Genomic DNA, 9,995 nt, shown 5'->3' with positions numbered 1-9,995 from the left:
GGAGTCTCCTATGCTACCATTGAGGCTGTGTCTTTCTGTTGAACCCAGAACTCATCCACATGGAAGAATCTAGCCAGCCAGCTTGTTCCCATATTTCTCCACATTCCAAGCTGGAATTACAGCATACCACATGTTTACTTAATGTTTATGTCAATTCTGGGGATCAGAACTTACTTTAACCAATGGACTCTAATAATAGTTTCTAAGATTTTTATTATATTAAAATGCTTATCAAGAATTGCAAAGTATCATTTAATGTTTTTATTTTATTTATTAATTATTAACAGATAAACAATTTAAAATTTTTGATATTATAAGTGATTTAAATATTGCATTATAAAAAGTTAGATAACAAAGGGAGAAAACACAGCCATTATCACCTAATGTAATGCAGTCTTTCTCTTTATCATACAACTGAACATCTCCCTTTCCAGTCTATAGCTAGCTGGTTTTTTCTTTATGTTTTTAATCGGTAGAATAAATATACTACTACATTTTGCTTCCATCCCATATTTTGTAGATGTTTGACGTCACTATTAAGTGTTTGTATCTAATATTCATAATGGATAATATTTCACATATTCACTGCACTTCTTTGTCTAGTCTCACTATGCTGGACATCTAGGCAATGTCCAATTATTTGAAAGTAAACTGTGTTGCTATGTATTGTGGACGATTGTCTTCTGAGAGCTCCCTGGATAAGGACTCCTTTTGTCTTTTAAGAAAAGACCCTTCTAGAAGTGAAGGACAGCTGACTGCATGGAAGCTGTCACCTTCCTCTCCCCAGTCCCCACCACACACCTCCATGTTCAACCTGTCTCTCACCAGAATTCTTCCATGCTGCTCGTATGCTGTGAGCATCCACCTCCGCACCCAGCCACTGACACTGACAGGCCGGAGGAAGTGGCACCTCCTGATACCTGGAAGCGGGCTGGGACCAGGCCAAGGGCCTTTGGTAGACACAGCCTTTTCCAGTTACTCCTAAGTGCAGCCCAAGGCCTTGTGGCCATAATTGAAATCAATATCTGACCCAGAGCCTGATTCTAAGAGGAGCTAAGCCATCTTCTTCCATGTGTGACTGGAAGCCATGCTCTGTAATGGATGTGATAGGGAGGGGCTGGCCCGTGGGTCAGGAGACCAGAGTTCCACTAGCTGGAGGACCATCCCCACACAGTGGGGGATGTGAAGACTTACTCTACCTAGAAGGTAACTGTCTTCTAGGGGAAAAAGAGGAAGTAGCCCTTATTAACTCTGGAGTGTTGTATGCTTGTGATGTACCAAGATCTTCCTCCTTTATGGAGCTGAGAAACAATACTCTCTGCTTGCTACCCTTGTGGCATCTAAAGATAACAGGCATTATTTTATACTCATTTTCCCATTTATTGAGTGTCTGCTGGATACTAAGTCAGATTTTAGGTACACAGGCTACAACAGGTCACAGGCAACAATAGATTAAGCAAAACCTTTCATTAAACATTACCTTCTGGTGGGTGGCAATGACATAAGGACACAAGTAAATAAGGTGACTTCAGAAAATTATGAAAAGAAGTAGTTGATAAACTAGGTTGTGATGACAGAGTATAAAGGAGTGAGAGACACTGTTGTTATCTAGAGGGGGAATATAAAATCTGTGGGGCAAACATGGGACAGAGGCCTAAGAGTTGTAAAGGAACGAGCTGCCTGAAGATCTGCTACCAGAAAGTTAGCACCAGAGAGAAAGGGAAAACTAGCTTAAGGAGTCTGAGAAAGAAACAATCACTGCTTTAAGACTTCCAGATTTTGGCATTTTGTTATAGCCACTCCAGAAGATAAGACAAATATGATAAGCCCATGGGCCTTTGGAAGGGGTTTTAAAACAAACTTCATTATTCCTTCGTCTGCAAAGAACCCTCTACTAGGAAATATAAGCTCTATCTACGGCAATATCTTTCCCAAGGAAGCACACAAAAATGTTAAACTTTTCCAGTGAAAGGCAAAAAAAAAAAAAAAAAAAAAAAAAAAAAAAAAAAAAAAAGAAAGAAAAAAAAAGAAAGAAAGAAAGAAAACATTTGTGTTGTTAAATTTTTATGAGGTTGAAGAAGTGATTAGGAAAAATATCAAAAAAGTTTTCTTGAAGAACTATGAAAAGGCATGTGAGAAATGCTGTTAGATTGAGTCAGGGGTCACACCAAGGTAAGTGAAGAGCTTCCTTTGATAGGAGTCACCTTGGATTCTAAGCCCTCAGATTCTGTCCTGTACCAGTCCTTACTGGGCATGCCTGAGAGTCATTTAGGAAGGGATCATCCAGAAGGTGGTTTCTTGACAACTAAATCTTAAGTCTTCAAAATGCAGCTGTGCCAAGAGATGCACTAATGCATGAATATAAAGATAAATATCTTTAAGATGTGGGTCCATTTGGCAGAATAACAGCTAGGTCTATGACCTAGCTAATCACAGGTTATTGGCCCTATTAATGATATCGGGCATGATTTTTTTTTTGTCTTGTGGGGTGAGCCTTAAATCCAATTAGAATCTACCTGGTTACTTCTCTAACATTCATGTCACTATTACATCAATGAGCATATCTAGCCCGGCCATTCACTGTTATAGGTTACAAGTCTCATAACCAGTTAATACTGTTGATTACTTTACTCTCCTAGTAGCATGCATAGCGCATTTCAGGACTATGAAAGCTAGCCGTTAAGGATGAAGCTTCCAGCTGGGTACTGTGTGACTCAAATGGTATCTTCAGAGACATGGTATAATGGGAAAATTGTAGAATGTAACCTAGAGCAATGGCAATACCTTGTAATGTATGATAATTAAAACGGAGGCCCACAACTGGTCAATGTGAAAAGCAGAAGATACGCCTAAGTGCTCAGTCCTAAATGAGAAGTCTTTATCGTACTCAGCCCTCTCAATGGTCAGGGATCATCAGAGAAGGGAATCAGAAAGATTGTAAGAGCCAGAGGTATTGGATGACTGCAGCAAAACAGTATTTTCTGGACATGATACATGAGTTCACAGTGGCTGAGACTGGGCATAGTATCACAGCACAGATGGGAGAGGGGTTTATGAAGTCCCACGCCTAGGTGAAGAGCTATTGCAAACCGGTAACTGTTGGGAGAGGGAAAGTTGGATTTTATTTTATTTTATTTTTGGATGAGGCCTCTTAGAGGTCTCCAGAAGACAGTCCTACACCCATGCACATACAGGGAGTTCTTAGTGGACTAGTGGACAGTCCTACACCCATACACATACAGACTATACTTAAGTGGACTCAGTGAGTCTAAAAGAATCAAAGGGAATAGAGGAAGAGTTAGACAGGAGGGAGTGGGCATAAATTTGGTCATAAATGTCTGCCACATGCAAATCCAGGACCACCTCTAGTCATTCTTATTTACCAGCTTTATTTTAGATGCAAAATTAACTCACATAGTGTATCCAAGTCTAGGTGCCCTGAAGTCTGGAAAACGAGTGTTAGACAGCAACTACATGGCTAAAGTTGCCTTAAAAGTCACAGATGTATGATCTTCTTTGGGAGTAACTGCAGCTCCAGTGGCCTGCTATTAGCCATGCCATCAGCAACTCCTTCCAAAGGATACCCTGATCCCTCTTCCCATTGCCCCCATGGATCCAACCAACTCCTGGCATAACTTCCACGATCTCTTTCAGTGATGCTCTGCCTAGTCCCAGGCACAAAGAGGAGATAATTTATTATGTTCGATTCCCATAACAAAGCAGAGCACACACAGCACTCTGTAAATATCAAATTGGGAGGAATATGGGAAAACATGGAGCTATTTGACAGAGCGGAGGACTAGGGATGCATGCTTCCAGCCTCATCACTGGTCTTACTTTACTGTAGACAGACAGCAGCTCTCCAACATGCCTTCACATACATGATCTCATCCACTCTTGTCCTCAATGTAACTGAATAAATATGCCCACAGGTAGAATCGTAATCTGAGCCTTATTTTTCTCTACCAATGTAGGAACATGAATACATAGCCTGGTGTCTTTGAATTGAATCTAAAGGATAATAGCTCACAGGCTACTGAAGACCCTAAAACATGTGCAAAGTGTATTTTAAGACAAAGGTCTCCTCTAGATTTCCACCCTGCATCAAGACACTTGTCAACAGTGAGGGGAAGGCAGTCCTACCATGTGTGGCTTTACTTCCCCATGGGAACCTAAGAATGGTGCCAACTAATCTTATTGACGGCTGTAGTCTCACAGTCGTATATAGTGAGGGTGTCCAGTCATTATTTGTTGAATCAAAACATGAACTTTTGGCAGATACGGTCATTTGTATTTTGTTTTATACCCCCGAGTTTGGTGAAAACCCTTCACATGCATTGGGGTTTCCTTCCCTAATTGTGTTCTGAATTACTGATAAAAATGGGAGAGTGCACTTAATGTAAGAAAATTTAAAAAACATTCTACCTGTATGCTTAGATTTTCAACTGAAGACCACCTTTCTCCCTTCTCCCCCCCTTTTCCTCCCTCCCTCCCTCTTCCCCTTCTCTCTCTCTCTCTCTCTCTCTCTCTCTCTCTCTCTCTCTCAGTGTGTGTGTGTGTGTGTGTATGTGTGTGTGTGTGTGTGTGTAAATCTTTTTTTGCTTTCTGCTTCTGAAATAAAAACCACAACTAAAAAAAATTGTGGAGGAAAGGGTTTATTTGGCTTACATGTCCTGACACACTCCATCACTGAGGGACGCCAAGGCGGGAACTTGGAGATAGGAGCTGAAGCTGAGACCAGGAAAGGATGCTGTTTACTGCCTTGCTCCCCTTGGCTCACTCAGCATGCCTTTTCTGTGTAACCTGGGACCACCTGTCCAAGGGTGACACTACCCACAATGGGCTGAGTCCTCCCATATCAATCACCAATCAAGAGAGCGCCCCAAAGACTTGTCAACAGGTAATTTTAAGGGAGGCATCTTCTCAATGGAGGTTCTCTCTTCCCAGATGACTCCCCTTTGTATTAAGATGACAAAAACAAACAAGCAAGCAAACAAACAAAAACTGCCAAGTACAGAATGTATATAAAGATTTATCCCGAGAAAAGCTGAGGGCATGGCTCTGAATCTGACTATGAACGAGTCCTTGTTATTGCACTAGGAGAGAGCTGGTAGCTACTCAGCGTGCCAAGTTCTTTGTTGCTAAAAATGACCTGCCATGCACTCTGTAGTTATAAACCACATGTGAGAAGGTGAAGTGTGGACTTCTGCTTTGTGTTCTTTGCTCTTCCCCTCCTTCCAAGACGCTCCCTCAATTTATGCATGCTCCAACGCCCCTCACACATTGTGATTTAGAAGGTGAGGCCTGCCTTCAGCCTATAAAAGCAACCTGTCAGTGTGGAATAACTCACCCCCAAGTGGGGGATGGGGAGAAGCCAACCGTAGAAGAAGCCAGCTGAGTAGGACCATGGCTTGCAGAGTCTACCACACAATCACCCATGTATGTTGTGTGTATGCTGACTGGAAACCAGGACTCTGGGATGCACAGTGTTTCTCAGATACTTTGGACTTTGCGTATTGAAAAGAGTCCCTGGCAGCTACTCACGCCCCTTGCCTGTTGACCTTTTGTGGACTGAGCCCGCATGCCTGACTAACTGATTTGTTCCAGCTGCAGCTATATTTTCTACCTTCCTTGATACTTAATTGATCCTGGCTGTGCCTGGTCCTGCAAGGAGCCCTCCCAGACCTTGCAACATGTGCTATATATCCTGTGTGTACTCCTGTGTCCTGACAAGGAACATAAAAAATCTGAGATGGCAGGAGACAAGGGGAGGGGAAAGTCGGACAGAACATTGAATGCAAATAACTTGGCGCTGTGTGCATTTCTCCAACCGCTGTCCACTGCGCCCGGCATCAACTGACTTTCTTTCCCCCTGGCAGCTCATCTCTCGAGACGTGGATTTTTCCTTTAAACTTGGAAAGCTGCAATCATCAGCAGAGATTTAAAGACCAAAGGAAAAAAAAACTCAGCACAACAAATGTTTCCCTCACTCATTCTTTGTTCTTTTGGCCGCATGTCTCAAGTTCTTTCTAAATCCTTGGCACTGTCCTGGCCTCCAGGGAAGCAGGTGAACTCAGAGACCCTGCCTTCGGTGCAGCTCTCAGTGTTAGGGAAAAGCACAGACACAAAAGCAAATCGCAGGAGTACTGTAGGGCTTCTGATAGCCTCACACAGCAGTCCTTGATGGAGGCGTGGGGAACTCAAGACATGTCTGGGACCCTCTGAGAGGATCTGTGAGGCCTCTCACATTAATACAAGCAGGTCATCTGCCTTTCTGCCTTCATTCTTTCACATGTGCAAAGGGGAGTCTCTGGCAGTGGTGTGCCATGCAAAATCACCACTGATGGAATGTGGAACCAGAGGGAACAAGCTGCGTGTCCCCTACACAGCCCCAGCCAGACCCTACTCTCTGCACCTTTGTCTTAGAAAATAGTTATTTATCACAAAATGTGCTATTCTTATCATTGGTAGCCTTGTTGTTTTTAGATGAGTAAACAAGTATGCAACGAATTTTTAGAACTAACTTCTAATTCAGTGAATATCGACAGACATAACACACATCAGCAAAGATTGCACATAAGCCAAACACCTTTGAGGAATCTCAATAACTCTGAAATAGTCTAAGACTGCCAAGAAGCAGCCAAAGCAAACAAATAAACAAAACATCACACAGAGAACCTGCGTATTATTTGCCCAGCTCTCCTTAATGACACATCACAACAGTTCATTGCCACAGCTTGCAGTTTGGCACCAATTTATTACTATGTCTTATTTGTCTGGGTTCATACATACATACAATATATTCCACATCCTTCTTAGAATGTTTTTCCATTGTAGACTGAACCTTATTGCAATCTGTTAGTTACAACAAGCTTTGTATGTAATGTACATACACATATACACACAAATATGTGTATGTCCACTGAATGGATGTCCCAGTTTGTTTGTTCATCACCAACTAACAGACATTCAAACTGTTTTGGGTGTTTGGTTTCTAGGAGTAATCTATGCTGAATTATTTGTAGATTCTCATGTTCACATACTTTTCCTTTTTTCTAGACTAAATACACAGAACATGTATTCAGTGGTTAATGTGGGAGAATGATTTTAGGTATACAAGACACAGCCGATGTTTCCAGAGTGATTCTTTCCCCTCTGCACTGTGTAAGAGACCCATTTGCTCTACATTCTCTTCAGTACATTCTACTGTCAGTGTGTTTTAATTTGGTATTCTAGAGGGAGTGTGATGATCTCTCATCGAAACCGAGAAGCTAATCACACTGCCTCTCTTCTCATATATGTTCCATTTCTACCTTTGAACAAGTGCTGTTACAAGCCCTTTGTCCACAGTTTATCAAATTGTTTATTAACTTATTGTTTAGTTCAGAGGGTTCTTTTATATTTGCCATATAAATACTTTAAAAGATATCATTTACAACTATTTTCTTCTAATCGTTGGGCTTTTTTAGAAAGCCAGTGAGTTGACTCTCAGTGAATCATGCCTTTGTCATCAAGCCCAAGAATTCTCTGCCTAGCCCTAGGTTGTGAAGATTTTCTTATAAATATTTTTTTAAGCATGTGGAATGTCCTTTAAAAATGTTCAAAAGCTGCAAGCCTAAGTACATATGCAATGCTTTCAAGGTGTAGATGAACTAGAACTTGTTCGTGAAGAAGAAGCTGTGGCACAAGAAGAGATGGAACCAGGCTTCTCTGGGAAACAGAATCCCTAGTAACAGTGTGATACTTGCACAGGCAAGGAATGGCTTCCCCTCTCTGCCTCTGTCTCTGCCTCTGCCTCTGCTAATGCCTATGCCTCTGTCTCTCTGTCTCTGTCTCTGTCTCTGTCTCTGTCTCTGTCTCTGTCTCTGTCTCTGTCTCCGTCTCTGTCTCCACCTCTCTCTCCCTGCCTCTCTCTCTCTCTCTCTCTCTCTCTCTCTCTCTCTCCTCCCCCTCTTTCTCTCTGTCCCTCTTTCCCTTGACATAAAAGGATGGGACAAAGGCATCTTAGATAGTTCAAGCCATGTAGCAAAGGCCAACAGAGATGAAAACCCATGCAGCATCAGGAGCAGCCACGTCCCCCCACCCCAAGATGTGGAAGCATCAGGTGTACAGAGAGACAGGAGCACAGGTGGAAGATGGGGCATGTGTAGTGGGAGGGAGAGGTCAGCTGTGAACAGGGCAGTGTAGTCTGGGGAAAGGCTGTTCCACATCCTTCATAGAATGTTTTCCCATTGCAGATGGCATCTTATTGCAATTGGTTAATTACAGCAGCCATTGTTGTCAGATCGCAATGATTTTCCAACACTGATATGGAGGCACAATCTCATTTACGTTATGCCTTGACTGAAGAGTGGGCAGTAGGGTAAGGAACAGAGTCTAGCTTCTATGCACCAGGCTCAATATACTAAGCTTCACAGCCCCCCTAAAGGACCAGAGAGATTTTTATCCTGACAGGGAATGCCGTCCATGTCAGCCTCCTTTTCAAGCAGGTGTGGCTAGTGGCATCAGGGTTACAGTTAAGTCTAGTGCCACACACAGACATCCACGCTGGCTTCTCCATTTTCTCTCTCCTCCAACGTGAAGTATTTAAGTTGGATAACTCTGGTTCTCACAATACTGGAGCAAAATGGGCCTTGGGCTGTACTGAGACCGGCTGCGTACATCAAGGGGACCTGTTTGGGGACTTATGTAATCCATCAAGTTTCCTTTTTTTCTTTGACCATTATTATTTTTCTTTTTTTATATATACATTTATCTTATTACACATAAATACAATAAACAATAAATACATACAGCAAGAAGAACCATGAAGCAATCAGGAATTATATTAATGTTACATTCATAGTGTTTTTGGCTATTTGAATTTGGCAACCTTGAAGAAAACATCTTTCCTATCTTGGTGAGTCTAAAATTCTGAATATAAATCAATATCTATCGTATCTCATCTCTATCAACTTAAAACATCTGTCTAGGCCTAAAAACATCTTAACCCCTAAACAACTAAGCTTAATTGTAAAACTAAACTATCTGGTCTTCAACCCCATCAGAGACTTGAGAAGGAATAAAAATTAATTACCTGAGTAAACAGGAAGTACAGCTTAGCAGTTTCGCAAATGAGAACATGACAGAGACAGCTTGCTGCCTGAGCAGTCACCCAAAACTCTCTATAATGTTGGAACATCATCTTCAGTCTTCTGGACCATTATATCTGACTGACATATTTGTGAGGCAGGAACTATTGAGGACTTGTTTACTCTGTCTTGGCAGGGCTTGGCTATCAACTCTGCCTGCATCCAAGCTTGCCCATTTTAAGGCAGAATTCTGTCTGTGGCAGAAATGAGGACATTTTCCCCAGTGGCTTGTTTGCCACATTTGAAGTCATTTCCATAAGGAGATTCTTTGATGCTCATCATCTTCTTTGAGGTAGGCTGGCTGTTGCCAGGAGTTAGCCTGTCTTGTTGTCAAAGAATCTTAAAAGCTGCTCACAGTAGGAATTTTGTTACAGTGAACTAACATGGTGATGCTAACACCGCTAGAGGAAAGTGGTCCCACTGTGTGTCTCTCCTGCGGAACCCACTGGGGCTGTCTTCACAGGCAAACAATACCATTTGGTTTGCCTTTTATTTTGTAAACTTGTTCAGCATCATGATCAAATGATCACATTCATGGAATAATAACACAGAGATTAAAAACAGAAAACTTTGATATAGCCCACTTTTTGCCAGAGGGCCCTTTACATTCCCACAGAGCAGAAACCAAAACAACTGGTTAGACACTGTCCCCGTTGCCTAAAATACAGCACTGCAGTGGCTAGATCCTGCCCCACTGTGACTGGCAAGCTCGCAAGTCAGCTGCTACTAGTAGTCACAATGGAGGCCAAGGCCCACTTTTTCCCAGTCTTGTGACAAATTCGGTCACCTGAGTGAAATTCTGCAAGTCAGAGGAGAGACGAGAGCATAGGAGCTAGTCTGTGTCTGTGTATCCCACCTGACTGA

The sequence above is a fragment of the Acomys minous genome (assembly GCF_964271855.1).
Source record: "Acomys minous genome assembly, chromosome: 10".
Lineage (NCBI taxonomy): Eukaryota > Metazoa > Chordata > Mammalia > Rodentia > Muridae > Acomys > Acomys minous.
Note: the sequence above shows the minus strand (reverse complement) of the source record.